Consider the following 15,015-nt stretch of genomic DNA (forward strand, 5'->3'; position numbering starts at 1 on the left):
TGACACACCCTTGTGTATAGGCATGAGACCCTCATGTCATTTAACAGGATTCAGCACCACCCACAAGACAGCTACCTGTCATGTCATGTCAAACCTGCACAGGTGTGCTAGATTATTATTATTTAGTTTTATTTTATTTTTTTACACCAATCAGTGTGCAAACATGGTCATTAAAACGCTAAATGAATAGACGTTCATAAACCAGTCAGTGCAACTCATCATTTTGGTCTCCAATTCTCAAACTCAAATTCTCACCCACGGAGGATTAAATGAGAATCTTTCTTGTTTAACACTGGAATGGGGTGGTGCACTGTTCACTACCCGAAGATACTGCCACATCGGGTCAATGCATAGGGCGACAGAAGCAAGCTTCCAAATCAGCTCCCTTTCTCAAAAATCCATTTAATTTATGGTCCCCAGATAGGGAACGTATGTATCAGTATGTGCTCACAAGTCACCCAAGTGCAAGTATTCACACAAAAAAAAACGTGCCTCAGGATGCGATCTGTCGCAAGATCCTTTCTTTTTTTACACTTGATCTAAGCCAAAAGGCCTAGAGGGGATAACCGGGAAAGGGGTGGACCCAACCATGTCCCCTTCATGAGCACTCACATTACTCATAGGAATGGAAGGAAGGCTGGCAGCCAACCAGCCTCCCATACACTTTCTGGGTGGGTGGCAGTCAGCCACCCATACATACATACAGCACAGGCTAAACCCACATCATCACTTAAAAAAAGGACAGGCGACCATTGCACTCTGATGGAGCATTTAGCAATGCAATCCATAGCCTGGCTTTTGCCTGAACCCCCATCACTCCTCCTCTTGCATATAAGACAATATTTCAGATCTGCATATGAAAACAACACGCCTACCTTTGTTGCACATAGCTGCCTGCCTGTCTCTAGTTACCCCACTGGCTGTAGCTGCGTCCCTTCCGACATGGAATAACACCAACTGTAACGATAAACTGAAAATTAACAGTATAAACCTGCATCATTTTGGACTCTGGTATTTGCTGAATCCGGGTGACCTGACAATCGATGGTGGTGCCGCTGGTGATTCTGGCCTTCTTGGAATCTGTTGGGCCTATGTGTTAGCTCACACATCACTTGGGTATCCATGGTAACTACCACAACATGGTCATCTGCAGTTTACATCTAGCCCGTGGCATTGAATGGCATTTTAAAAGTGCTAAGGGTCCTGGTGCAATAATCCTCCCATGAGGATCAGCCTCAACGGCTTTGTAGATTGCACTCATGTCAGCAACTCCATATACATTTTTTTTTCTTCATGCTTCTTTCTTCATCCTTTTTTCTTTCTGTCATTCAGACTTTCATTCATTCGATCTCTCTCACTCACTTGCTGTAACTCATTTGTTCTCACTCACTCACTCGCTCAATCACTCACTAACTCATTCACTCTCACTCACTCTCACTCTCTCACTCACTCGCTCACTAAGTCAGTCTCTCTCTCTCTCTCTTTTTCTTTTTATATATATTTTTTTCCGTCTTCTTCTTCTTCTTCTTCAGACCCTGTCATAGCACTAATGCCTTTCCAATACCACCAGCAGATGGAGACACTCCATTGCAACATTGGTTGTGAGCAGCAGTTTCTAAAAACAAATGCCTCATGGCGGATTTCCCATCCATCAATGGATGGTAAATTTTGTTTTTATCATTCACTGACCACAGAAACCAATGCATGGTCAAGCAACAGCAATGACACACCCTTGTGTATAGGCATGAGACCCTCATGTCATTTAACAGGATTCAGCACCACCCACAAGACAGCTACCTGTCATGTCATGTCAAACCTGCACAGGTGTGCTAGATTATTATTATTTAGTTTTATTTTATTTTTTTACACCAATCAGTGTGCAAACATGGTCATTAAAACGCTAAATGAATAGACGTTCATAAACCAGTCAGTGCAACTCATCATTTTGGTCTCCAATTCTCAAACTCAAATTCTCACCCACGGAGGATTAAATGAGAATCTTTCTTGTTTAACACTGGAATGGGGTGGTGCACTGTTCACTACCCGAAGATACTGCCACATCGGGTCAATGCATAGGGCGACAGAAGCAAGCTTCCAAATCAGCTCCCTTTCTCAAAAATCCATTTAATTTATGGTCCCCAGATAGGGAACGTATGTATCAGTATGTGCTCACAAGTCACCCAAGTGCAAGTATTCACACAAAAAAAAACGTGCCTCAGGATGCGATCTGTTGCAAGATCCTTTCTTTTTTTACACTTGATCTAAGCCAAAAGGCCTAGAGGGGATAACCGGGAAAGGGGTGGACCCAACCATGTCCCCTTCATGAGCACTCACATTACTCATAGGAATGGAAGGAAGGCTGGCAGCCAACCAGCCTCCCATACACTTTCTGGGTGGGTGGCAGTCAGCCACCCATACATACATACAGCACAGGCTAAACCCACATCATCACTTAAAAAAAGGACAGGCGACCATTGCACTCTGATGGAGCATTTAGCAATGCAATCCATAGCCTGGCTTTTGCCTGAACCCCCATCACTCCTCCTCTTGCATATAAGACAATATTTCAGATCTGCATATGAAAACAACACGCCTACCTTTGTTGCACATAGCTGCCTGCCTGTCTCTAGTTACCCCACTGGCTGTAGCTGCGTCCCTTCCGACATGGAATAACACCAACTGTAACGATAAACTGAAAATTAACAGTATAAACCTGCATCATTTTGGACTCTGGTATTTGCTGAATCCGGGTGACCTGACAATCGATGGTGGTGCCGCTGGTGATTCTGGCCTTCTTGGAATCTGTTGGGCCTATGTGTTAGCTCACACATCACTTGGGTATCCATGGTAACTACCACAACATGGTCATCTGCAGTTTACATCTAGCCTGTGGCATTGAATGGCATTTTAAAAGTGCTAAGGGTCCTGGTGCAATAATCCTCCCATGAGGATCAGCCTCAACGGCTTTGTAGATTGCACTCATGTCAGCAACTCCATATACATTTTTTTTTCTTCATGCTTCTTTCTTCATCCTTTTTTCTTTCTGTCATTCAGACTTTCATTCATTCGATCTCTCTCACTCACTTGCTTTAACTCATTTGTTCTCACTCACTCACTCACTCACTCAATCACTCACTCACTCATTCACTCTCACTCACTCTCACTCTCTCACTCACTCGCTCACTAAGTCAGTCTCTCTCTCTCTCTCTTTTTCTTTTTATATATATTTTTTTCCGTCTTCTTCTTCTTCTTCTTCTTCTTCTTCAGACCCTGTCATAGCACTAATGCCTTTCCAATACCACCAGCAGATGGAGACACTCCATTGCAACATTGGTTGTGAGCAGCAGTTTCTAAAAACAAATGCCTCATGGCGGATTTCCCATCCATCAATGGATGGTAAATTTTGTTTTTATCATTCACTGACCACAGAAACCAATGCATGGTCAAGCAACAGCAATGACACACCCTTGTGTATAGGCATGAGACCCTCATGTCATTTAACAGGATTCAGCACCACCCACAAGACAGCTACCTGTCATGTCATGTCAAACCTGCACAGGTGTGCTAGATTATTATTATTTAGTTTTATTTTATTTTTTTACACCAATCAGTGTGCAAACATGGTCATTAAAACGCTAAATGAATAGACGTTCATAAACCAGTCAGTGCAACTCATCATTTTGGTCTCCAATTCTCAAACTCAAATTCTCACCCACGGAGGATTAAATGAGAATCTTTCTTGTTTAACACTGGAATGGGGTGGTGCACTGTTCACTACCCAAAGATACTGCCACATCGGGTCAATGCATAGGGCGACAGAAGCAAGCTTCCAAATCAGCTCCCTTTCTCAAAAATCCATTTAATTTATGGTCCCCAGATAGGGAACGTATGTATCAGTATGTGCTCACAAGTCACCCAAGTGCAAGTATTCACACAAAAAAAAACGTGCCTCAGGATGCGATCTGTCGCAAGATCCTTTCTTTTTTTACACTTGATCTAAGCCAAAAGGCCTAGAGGGGATAACCGGGAAAGGGGTGGACCCAACCATGTCCCCTTCATGAGCACTCACATTACTCATAGGAATGGAAGGAAGGCTGGCAGCCAACCAGCCTCCCATACACTTTCTGGGTGGGTGGCAGTCAGCCACCCATACATACATACAGCACAGGCTAAACCCACATCATCACTTAAAAAAAGGACAGGCGACCATTGCACTCTGATGGAGCATTTAGCAATGCAATCCATAGCCTGGCTTTTGCCTGAACCCCCATCACTCCTCCTCTTGCATATAAGACAATATTTCAGATCTGCATATGAAAACAACACGCCTACCTTTGTTGCACATAGCTGCCTGCCTGTCTCTAGTTACCCCACTGGCTGTAGCTGCATCCCTTCCGACATGGAATAACACCAACTGTAACGATAAACTGAAAATTAACAGTATAAACCTGCATCATTTTGGACTCTGGTATTTGCTGAATCCGGGTGACCTGACAATCGATGGTGGTGCCGCTGGTGATTCTGGCCTTCTTGGAATCTGTTGGGCCTATGTGTTAGCTCACACATCACTTGGGTATCCATGGTAACTACCACAACATGGTCATCTGCAGTTTACATCTAGCCCGTGGCATTGAATGGCATTTTAAAAGTGCTAAGGGTCCTGGTGCAATAATCCTCCCATGAGGATCAGCCTCAACGGCTTTGTAGATTGCACTCATGTCAGCAACTCCATATACATTTTTTTTTCTTCATGCTTCTTTCTTCATCCTTTTTTCTTTCTGTCATTCAGACTTTCATTCATTCGATCTCTCTCACTCACTTGCTTTAACTCATTTGTTCTCACTCACTCACTTACTCACTCAATCACTCACTCACTCATTCACTCTCACTCACTCTCACTCTCTCACTCACTCGCTCACTAAGTCAGTCTCTCTCTCTCTCTCTCTTTTTCTTTTTATATATATTTTTTTCCGTCTTCTTCTTCTTCTTCTTCTTCTTCTTCAGACCCTGTCATAGCACTAATGCCTTTCCAATACCACCAGCAGATGGAGACACTCCATTGCAACATTGGTTGTGAGCAGCAGTTTCTAAAAACAAATGCCTCATGGCGGATTTCCCATCCATCAATGGATGGTAAATTTTGTTTTTATCATTCACTGACCACAGAAACCAATGCATGGTCAAGCAACAGCAATGACACACCCTTGTGTATAGGCATGAGACCCTCATGTCATTTAACAGGATTCAGCACCACCCACAAGACAGCTACCTGTCATGTCATGTCAAACCTGCACAGGTGTGCTAGATTATTATTATTTAGTTTTATTTTATTTTTTTACACCAATCAGTGTGCAAACATGGTCATTAAAACGCTAAATGAATAGACGTTCATAAACCAGTCAGTGCAACTCATCATTTTGGTCTCCAATTCTCAAACTCAAATTCTCACCCACGGAGGATTAAATGAGAATCTTTCTTGTTTAACACTGGAATGGGGTGGTGCACTGTTCACTACCCGAAGATACTGCCACATCGGGTCAATGCATAGGGCGACAGAAGCAAGCTTCCAAATCAGCTCCCTTTCTCAAAAATCCATTTAATTTATGGTCCCCAGATAGGGAACGTATGTATCAGTATGTGCTCACAAGTCACCCAAGTGCAAGTATTCACACAAAAAAAAAACGTGCCTCAGGATGCGATCTGTCGCAAGATCCTTTCTTTTTTTACACTTGATCTAAGCCAAAAGGCCTAGAGGGGATAACCGGGAAAGGGGTGGACCCAACCATGTCCCCTTCATGAGCACTCACATTACTCATAGGAATGGAAGGAAGGCTGGCAGCCAACCAGCCTCCCATACACTTTCTGGGTGGGTGGCAGTCAGCCACCCATACATACATACAGCACAGGCTAAACCCACATCATCACTTAAAAAAAGGACAGGCGACCATTGCACTCTGATGGAGCATTTAGCAATGCAATCCATAGCCTGGCTTTTGCCTGAACCCCCATCACTCCTCCTCTTGCATATAAGACAATATTTCAGATCTGCATATGAAAACAACACGCCTACCTTTGTTGCACATAGCTGCCTGCCTGTCTCTAGTTACCCCACTGGCTGTAGCTGCGTCCCTTCCGACATGGAATAACACCAACTGTAACGATAAACTGAAAATTAACAGTATAAACCTGCATCATTTTGGACTCTGGTATTTGCTGAATCCGGGTGACCTGACAATCGATGGTGGTGCCGCTGGTGATTCTGGCCTTCTTGGAATCTGTTGGGCCTATGTGTTAGCTCACACATCACTTGGGTATCCATGGTAACTACCACAACATGGTCATCTGCAGTTTACATCTAGCCTGTGGCATTGAATGGCATTTTAAAAGTGCTAAGGGTCCTGGTGCAATAATCCTCCCATGAGGATCAGCCTCAACGGCTTTGTAGATTGCACTCATGTCAGCAACTCCATATACATTTTTTTTTCTTCATGCTTCTTTCTTCATCCTTTTTTCTTTCTGTCATTCAGACTTTCATTCATTCGATCTCTCTCACTCACTTGCTTTAACTCATTTGTTCTCACTCACTCACTCACTCACTCAATCACTCACTCACTCATTCACTCTCACTCACTCTCACTCTCTCACTCACTCGCTCACTAAGTCAGTCTCTCTCTCTCTCTCTCTTTTTCTTTTTATATATATTTTTTTCCGTCTTCTTCTTCTTCTTCTTCAGACCCTGTCATAGCACTAATGCCTTTCCAATACCACCAGCAGATGGAGACACTCCATTGCAACATTGGTTGTGAGCAGCAGTTTCTAAAAACAAATGCCTCATGGCGGATTTCCCATCCATCAATGGATGGTAAATTTTGTTTTTATCATTCACTGACCACAGAAACCAATGCATGGTCAAGCAACAGCAATGACACACCCTTGTGTATAGGCATGAGACCCTCATGTCATTTAACAGGATTCAGCACCACCCACAAGACAGCTACCTGTCATGTCATGTCAAACCTGCACAGGTGTGCTAGATTATTATTATTTAGTTTTATTTTATTTTTTTACACCAATCAGTGTGCAAACATGGTCATTAAAACGCTAAATGAATAGACGTTCATAAACCAGTCAGTGCAACTCATCATTTTGGTCTCCAATTCTCAAACTCAAATTCTCACCCACGGAGGATTAAATGAGAATCTTTCTTGTTTAACACTGGAATGGGGTGGTGCACTGTTCACTACCCGAAGATACTGCCACATCGGGTCAATGCATAGGGCGACAGAAGCAAGCTTCCAAATCAGCTCCCTTTCTCAAAAATCCATTTAATTTATGGTCCCCAGATAGGGAACGTATGTATCAGTATGTGCTCACAAGTCACCCAAGTGCAAGTATTCACACAAAAAAAAACGTGCCTCAGGATGCGATCTGTCGCAAGATCCTTTCTTTTTTTACACTTGATCTAAGCCAAAAGGCCTAGAGGGGATAACCGGGAAAGGGGTGGACCCAACCATGTCCCCTTCATGAGCACTCACATTACTCATAGGAATGGAAGGAAGGCTGGCAGCCAACCAGCCTCCCATACACTTTCTGGGTGGGTGGGTGGCAGTCAGCCACCCATACATACATACAGCACAGGCTAAACCCACATCATCACTTAAAAAAAGGACAGGCGACCATTGCACTCTGATGGAGCATTTAGCAATGCAATCCATAGCCTGGCTTTTGCCTGAACCCCCATCACTCCTCCTCTTGCATATAAGACAATATTTCAGATCTGCATATGAAAACAACACGCCTACCTTTGTTGCACATAGCTGCCTGCCTGTCTCTAGTTACCCCACTGGCTGTAGCTGCGTCCCTTCCGACATGGAATAACACCAACTGTAACGATAAACTGAAAATTAACAGTATAAACCTGCATCATTTTGGACTCTGGTATTTGCTGAATCCGGGTGACCTGACAATCGATGGTGGTGCCGCTGGTGATTCTGGCCTTCTTGGAATCTGTTGGGCCTATGTGTTAGCTCACACATCACTTGGGTATCCATGGTAACTACCACAACATGGTCATCTGCAGTTTACATCTAGCCCGTGGCATTGAATGGCATTTTAAAAGTGCTAAGGGTCCTGGTGCAATAATCCTCCCATGAGGATCAGCCTCAACGGCTTTGTAGATTGCACTCATGTCAGCAACTCCATATACATTTTTTTTTCTTCATGCTTCTTTCTTCATCCTTTTTTCTTTCTGTCATTCAGACTTTCATTCATTCGATCTCTCTCACTCACTTGCTTTAACTCATTTGTTCTCACTCACTCACTCACTCACTCAATCACTCACTCACTCATTCACTCTCACTCACTCTCACTCTCTCACTCACTCGCTCACTAAGTCAGTCTCTCTCTCTCTCTCTCTTTTTCTTTTTATATATATTTTTTTCCGTCTTCTTCTTCTTCTTCTTCAGACCCTGTCATAGCACTAATGCCTTTCCAATACCACCAGCAGATGGAGACACTCCATTGCAACATTGGTTGTGAGCAGCAGTTTCTAAAAACAAATGCCTCATGGCGGATTTCCCATCCATCAATGGATGGTAAATTTTGTTTTTATCATTCACTGACCACAGAAACCAATGCATGGTCAAGCAACAGCAATGACACACCCTTGTGTATAGGCATGAGACCCTCATGTCATTTAACAGGATTCAGCACCACCCACAAGACAGCTACCTGTCATGTCATGTCAAACCTGCACAGGTGTGCTAGATTATTATTATTTCGTTTTATTTTATTTTTTTACACCAATCAGTGTGCAAACATGGTCATTAAAACGCTAAATGAATAGACGTTCATAAACCAGTCAGTGCAACTCATCATTTTGGTCTCCAATTCTCAAACTCAAATTCTCACCCACGGAGGATTAAATGAGAATCTTTCTTGTTTAACACTGGAATGGGGTGGTGCACTGTTCACTACCCGAAGATACTGCCACATCGGGTCAATGCATAGGGCGACAGAAGCAAGCTTCCAAATCAGCTCCCTTTCTCAAAAATCCATTTAATTTATGGTCCCCAGATAGGGAACGTATGTATCAGTATGTGCTCACAAGTCACCCAAGTGCAAGTATTCACACAAAAAAAAACGTGCCTCAGGATGCGATCTGTCGCAAGATCCTTTCTTTTTTTACACTTGATCTAAGCCAAAAGGCCTAGAGGGGATAACCGGGAAAGGGGTGGACCCAACCATGTCCCCTTCATGAGCACTCACATTACTCATAGGAATGGAAGGAAGGCTGGCAGCCAACCAGCCTCCCATACACTTTCTGGGTGGGTGGCAGTCAGCCACCCATACATACATACAGCACAGGCTAAACCCACATCATCACTTAAAAAAAGGACAGGCGACCATTGCACTCTGATGGAGCATTTAGCAATGCAATCCATAGCCTGGCTTTTGCCTGAACCTCCATCACTCCTCCTCTTGCATATAAGACAATATTTCAGATCTGCATATGAAAACAACACGCCTACCTTTGTTGCACATAGCTGCCTGCCTGTCTCTAGTTACCCCACTGGCTGTAGCTGCGTCCCTTCCGACATGGAATAACACCAACTGTAACGATAAACTGAAAATTAACAGTATAAACCTGCATCATTTTGGACTCTGGTATTTGCTGAATCCGGGTGACCTGACAATCGATGGTGGTGCCGCTGGTGATTCTGGCCTTCTTGGAATCTGTTGGGCCTATGTGTTAGCTCACACATCACTTGGGTATCCATGGTAACTACCACAACATGGTCATCTGCAGTTTACATCTAGCCTGTGGCATTGAATGGCATTTTAAAAGTGCTAAGGGTCCTGGTGCAATAATCCTCCCATGAGGATCAGCCTCAACGGCTTTGTAGATTGCACTCATGTCAGCAACTCCATATACATTTTTTTTTCTTCATGCTTCTTTCTTCATCCTTTTTTCTTTCTGTCATTCAGACTTTCATTCATTCGATCTCTCTCACTCACTTGCTTTAACTCATTTGTTCTCACTCACTCACTCACTCACTCACTCAATCACTCACTCACTCATTCACTCTCACTCACTCTCACTCTCTCACTCACTCGCTCACTAAGTCAGTCTCTCTCTCTCTCTCTCTTTTTCTTTTTATATATATTTTTTTCCGTCTTCTTCTTCTTCTTCTTCAGACCCTGTCATAGCACTAATGCCTTTCCAATACCACCAGCAGATGGAGACACTCCATTGCAACATTGGTTGTGAGCAGCAGTTTCTAAAAACAAATGCCTCATGGCGGATTTCCCATCCATCAATGGATGGTAAATTTTGTTTTTATCATTCACTGACCACAGAAACCAATGCATGGTCAAGCAACAGCAATGACACACCCTTGTGTATAGGCATGAGACCCTCATGTCATTTAACAGGATTCAGCACCACCCACAAGACAGCTACCTGTCATGTCATGTCAAACCTGCACAGGTGTGCTAGATTATTATTATTTAGTTTTATTTTATTTTTTTACACCAATCAGTGTGCAAACATGGTCATTAAAACGCTAAATGAATAGACGTTCATAAACCAGTCAGTGCAACTCATCATTTTGGTCTCCAATTCTCAAACTCAAATTCTCACCCACGGAGGATTAAATGAGAATCTTTCTTGTTTAACACTGGAATGGGGTGGTGCACTGTTCACTACCCGAAGATACTGCCACATCGGGTCAATGCATAGGGCGACAGAAGCAAGCTTCCAAATCAGCTCCCTTTCTCAAAAATCCATTTAATTTATGGTCCCCAGATAGGGAACGTATGTATCAGTATGTGCTCACAAGTCACCCAAGTGCAAGTATTCACACAAAAAAAAACGTGCCTCAGGATGCGATCTGTCGCAAGATCCTTTCTTTTTTTACACTTGATCTAAGCCAAAAGGCCTAGAGGGGATAACCGGGAAAGGGGTGGACCCAACCATGTCCCCTTCATGAGCACTCACATTACTCATAGGAATGGAAGGAAGGCTGGCAGCCAACCAGCCTCCCATACACTTTCTGGGTGGGTGGGTGGCAGTCAGCCACCCATACATACATACAGCACAGGCTAAACCCACATCATCACTTAAAAAAAGGACAGGCGACCATTGCACTCTGATGGAGCATTTAGCAATGCAATCCATAGCCTGGCTTTTGCCTGAACCCCCATCACTCCTCCTCTTGCATATAAGACAATATTTCAGATCTGCATATGAAAACAACACGCCTACCTTTGTTGCACATAGCTGCCTGCCTGTCTCTAGTTACCCCACTGGCTGTAGCTGCGTCCCTTCCGACATGGAATAACACCAACTGTAACGATAAACTGAAAATTAACAGTATAAACCTGCATCATTTTGGACTCTGGTATTTGCTGAATCCGGGTGACCTGACAATCGATGGTGGTGCCGCTGGTGATTCTGGCCTTCTTGGAATCTGTTGGGCCTATGTGTTAGCTCACACATCACTTGGGTATCCATGGTAACTACCACAACATGGTCATCTGCAGTTTACATCTAGCCCGTGGCATTGAATGGCATTTTAAAAGTGCTAAGGGTCCTGGTGCAATAATCCTCCCATGAGGATCAGCCTCAACGGCTTTGTAGATTGCACTCATGTCAGCAACTCCATATACATTTTTTTTTCTTCATGCTTCTTTCTTCATCCTTTTTTCTTTCTGTCATTCAGACTTTCATTCATTCGATCTCTCTCACTCACTTGCTTTAACTCATTTGTTCTCACTCACTCACTCACTCACTCAATCACTCACTCACTCATTCACTCTCACTCACTCTCACTCTCTCACTCACTCGCTCACTAAGTCAGTCTCTCTCTCTCTCTCTCTTTTTCTTTTTATATATATTTTTTTCCGTCTTCTTCTTCTTCTTCTTCAGACCCTGTCATAGCACTAATGCCTTTCCAATACCACCAGCAGATGGAGACACTCCATTGCAACATTGGTTGTGAGCAGCAGTTTCTAAAAACAAATGCCTCATGGCGGATTTCCCATCCATCAATGGATGGTAAATTTTGTTTTTATCATTCACTGACCACAGAAACCAATGCATGGTCAAGCAACAGCAATGACACACCCTTGTGTATAGGCATGAGACCCTCATGTCATTTAACAGGATTCAGCACCACCCACAAGACAGCTACCTGTCATGTCATGTCAAACCTGCACAGGTGTGCTAGATTATTATTATTTCGTTTTATTTTATTTTTTTACACCAATCAGTGTGCAAACATGGTCATTAAAACGCTAAATGAATAGACGTTCATAAACCAGTCAGTGCAACTCATCATTTTGGTCTCCAATTCTCAAACTCAAATTCTCACCCACGGAGGATTAAATGAGAATCTTTCTTGTTTAACACTGGAATGGGGTGGTGCACTGTTCACTACCCGAAGATACTGCCACATCGGGTCAATGCATAGGGCGACAGAAGCAAGCTTCCAAATCAGCTCCCTTTCTCAAAAATCCATTTAATTTATGGTCCCCAGATAGGGAACGTATGTATCAGTATGTGCTCACAAGTCACCCAAGTGCAAGTATTCACACAAAAAAAAACGTGCCTCAGGATGCGATCTGTCGCAAGATCCTTTCTTTTTTTACACTTGATCTAAGCCAAAAGGCCTAGAGGGGATAACCGGGAAAGGGGTGGACCCAACCATGTCCCCTTCATGAGCACTCACATTACTCATAGGAATGGAAGGAAGGCTGGCAGCCAACCAGCCTCCCATACACTTTCTGGGTGGGTGGCAGTCAGCCACCCATACATACATACAGCACAGGCTAAACCCACATCATCACTTAAAAAAAGGACAGGCGACCATTGCACTCTGATGGAGCATTTAGCAATGCAATCCATAGCCTGGCTTTTGCCTGAACCTCCATCACTCCTCCTCTTGCATATAAGACAATATTTCAGATCTGCATATGAAAACAACACGCCTACCTTTGTTGCACATAGCTGCCTGCCTGTCTCTAGTTACCCCACTGGCTGTAGCTGCGTCCCTTCCGACATGGAATAACACCAACTGTAACGATAAACTGAAAATTAACAGTGTAAACCTGCATCATTTTGGACTCTGGTATTTGCTGAATCCGGGTGACCTGACAATCGATGGTGGTGCCGCTGGTGATTCTGGCCTTCTTGGAATCTGTTGGGCCTATGTGTTAGCTCACACATCACTTGGGTATCCATGGTAACTACCACAACATGGTCATCTGCAGTTTACATCTAGCCCGTGGCATTGAAAGGCATTTTAAAAGTGCTAAGGGTCCTGGTGCAATAATCCTCCCATGAGGATCAGCCTCAACGGCTTTGTAGATTGCACTCATGTCAGCAACTCCATATACATTTTTTTTTCTTCATGCTTCTTTCTTCATCCTTTTTTCTTTCTGTCATTCAGACTTTTATTCATTCGATCTCTCTCACTCACTTGCTTTAACTCATTTGTTCTCACTCACTCACTCACTCACTCAATCACTCACTCACTCATTCACTCTCACTCACTCTCACTCTCTCACTCACTCGCTCACTAAGTCAGTCTCTCTCTCTCTCTCTCTCTCTCTTTTTCTTTTTATATATATTTTTTTCCGTCTTCTTCTTCTTCTTCTTCTTCTTCAGACCCTGTCATAGCACTAATGCCTTTCCAATACCACCAGCAGATGGAGACACTCCATTGCAACATTGGTTGTGAGCAGCAGTTTCTAAAAACAAATGCCTCATGGCGGATTTCCCATCCATCAATGGATGGTAAATTTTGTTTTTATCATTCACTGACCACAGAAACCAATGCATGGTCAAGCAACAGCAATGACACACCCTTGTGTATAGGCATGAGACCCTCATGTCATTTAACAGGATTCAGCACCACCCACAAGACAGCTACCTGTCATGTCATGTCAAACCTGCACAGGTGTGCTAGATTATTATTATTTAGTTTTATTTTATTTTTTTACACCAATCAGTGTGCAAACATGGTCATTAAAACGCTAAATGAATAGACGTTCATAAACCAGTCAGTGCAACTCATCATTTTGGTCTCCAATTCTCAAACTCAAATTCTCACCCACGGAGGATTAAATGAGAATCTTTCTTGTTTAACACTGGAATGGGGTGGTGCACTGTTCACTACCCGAAGATACTGCCACATCGGGTCAATGCATAGGGCGACAGAAGCAAGCTTCCAAATCAGCTCCCTTTCTCAAAAATCCATTTAATTTATGGTCCCCAGATAGGGAACGTATGTATCAGTATGTGCTCACAAGTCACCCGAGTGCAAGTATTCACACAAAAAAAAACGTGCCTCAGGATGCGATCTGTCGCAAGATCCTTTCTTTTTTTACACTTGATCTAAGCCAAAAGGCCTAGAGAGGATAACCGGGAAAGGGGTGGACCCAACCACGTCCCCTTCATGAGCACTCACATTACTCATAGGAATGGAAGGAAGGCTGGCAGCCAACCAGCCTCCCATACACTTTCTGGGTGGGTGGCAGTCAGCCACCCATACATACATACAGCACAGGCTAAACCCACATCATCACTTAAAAAAAGGACAGGCGACCATTGCACTCTGATGGAGCATTTAGCAATGCAATCCATAGCCTGGCTTTTGCCTGAACCCCCATCACTCCTCCTCTTGCATATAAGACAATATTTCAGATCTGCATATGAAAACAACACGCCTACCTTTGTTGCACATAGCTGCCTGCCTGTCTCTAGTTACCCCACTGGCTGTAGCTGCGTCCCTTCCGACATGGAATAACACCAACTGTAACGATAAACTGAAAATTAACAGTATAAACCTGCATCATTTTGGACTCTGGTATTTGCTGAATCCGGGTGACCTGACAATCGATGGTGGTGCCGCTGGTGATTCTGGCCTTCTTGGAATCTGTTGGGCCTATGTGTTAGCTCACACATCACTTGGGTATCCATGGTAACTACCACAACATGGTCATCTGCAGTTT

At 43.5% G+C, this 15,015-nt stretch overlaps 9 pseudogenes; all 9 read right to left on the minus strand.

Moving 5' to 3' along the window:
• Nucleotides 1–300: 300 nt before the first annotated feature.
• On the minus strand, nt 301–564 carry LOC130285803 (U2 spliceosomal RNA; annotated as a pseudogene).
• Nucleotides 565–2,022: 1,458 nt separating this feature from the next.
• Nucleotides 2,023–2,286, minus strand: LOC130287766 (U2 spliceosomal RNA; annotated as a pseudogene).
• Nucleotides 2,287–3,757: 1,471 nt separating this feature from the next.
• LOC130289490 (U2 spliceosomal RNA) lies at nt 3,758–4,021 on the minus strand (annotated as a pseudogene).
• A 1,473-nt stretch (nt 4,022–5,494) lies between these two features.
• LOC130287843 (U2 spliceosomal RNA) lies at nt 5,495–5,759 on the minus strand (annotated as a pseudogene).
• Nucleotides 5,760–7,223: 1,464 nt separating this feature from the next.
• Nucleotides 7,224–7,487, minus strand: LOC130285804 (U2 spliceosomal RNA; annotated as a pseudogene).
• A 1,468-nt stretch (nt 7,488–8,955) lies between these two features.
• LOC130285805 (U2 spliceosomal RNA) lies at nt 8,956–9,219 on the minus strand (annotated as a pseudogene).
• Nucleotides 9,220–10,687: 1,468 nt separating this feature from the next.
• LOC130285806 (U2 spliceosomal RNA) lies at nt 10,688–10,951 on the minus strand (annotated as a pseudogene).
• A 1,468-nt stretch (nt 10,952–12,419) lies between these two features.
• On the minus strand, nt 12,420–12,683 carry LOC130285808 (U2 spliceosomal RNA; annotated as a pseudogene).
• A 1,476-nt stretch (nt 12,684–14,159) lies between these two features.
• Nucleotides 14,160–14,423, minus strand: LOC130289197 (U2 spliceosomal RNA; annotated as a pseudogene).
• Nucleotides 14,424–15,015: the final 592 nt, after the last annotated feature.

This window comes from Hyla sarda, chromosome 8 (genome assembly GCF_029499605.1).
Source record: "Hyla sarda isolate aHylSar1 chromosome 8, aHylSar1.hap1, whole genome shotgun sequence".
Lineage (NCBI taxonomy): Eukaryota > Metazoa > Chordata > Amphibia > Anura > Hylidae > Hyla > Hyla sarda.